This window comes from Corvus brachyrhynchos, unplaced genomic scaffold, assembly GCF_000691975.1.
Source record: "Corvus brachyrhynchos isolate BGI_N302 unplaced genomic scaffold, ASM69197v1 scaffold1032, whole genome shotgun sequence".
NCBI lineage: Eukaryota > Metazoa > Chordata > Aves > Passeriformes > Corvidae > Corvus > Corvus brachyrhynchos.
In genome coordinates, this window is record NW_008236468.1 from 9,470 (window position 1) to 10,387 (window position 918).

Sequence of the window (918 nt, forward strand, 5' to 3'; positions counted from 1 at the left end):
ACTTCTCCTGTCTGTATCTACACCGATTCCTATGCTGTGTTTAAGGGATGGACTGAGTGGCTTCCTTTTTGGCAGCAAAATGATTGGGAAGTTAACAGAATAACGTGAAACCAACAAGAAAAAGGAAAAGGACAAGAAAAAAGAAAAGAAAGAAAAAGCAAGCAACAAGAAATAGAAACAGAAAGCAAAAGAGATAAAAATGAAAGCAAGAAAGCAGGAAAGCAACGAAAGAAAGAAAGAAAGAAAGATTCTGTGGTGCATAAACTAAGGAAAAAAGTCAATCTCTACTTCCCATTAGCAGCAATGTTCGGACACTTCCCGGCAGGCTGGGCTTCAGCACAGGGAATGGTTTCTCCAGGAGGCAAACGTTGAGGAATCACGAAAGCCCCCCCACACCCTTCTTCCTCTCTCCCTTAGCTTCAGCTATCTGAGCTGGAGTCATATGGTATGGAATATCCCCTTGGCTAATTGGAGTCAGCTGGCCTGCTTGTGTCCCCTGCCAGGATCTTCTAAATGCTGCTGCTCCCTTCAGCTCTTGGACACCTACTGACACAGAGCTGGGAAAAAACATCCCCTGGCCGCCAGCTTACAAGGTGAGTTACGCCAAAGTTAGAGCTCTGTGGGAAATCTCTATCCATGCCTATCCTTTTAATCCATCTGTGCACATAGGGGTTGCACATAGATGTGTCTGGTATCTGAAGGAAGGAGTGCACAAGCACCAGGACTGACACTTTCCCTCTCCGTGTGCGTTCCAGAGCCACGGGTACACAGACGTGATGGAAACCCTCGCACAGCCAGAGCCTTCTGTCCCTGCAGAACGGAGGGGTGGGGACGGTTGGTGGGCAGCGAGTCCCGGACAGCGGGCGAGATCCGGCTCCACAGCTGCCAGGCCCCGCTAAGGCTTAATGCCGCCTCCTC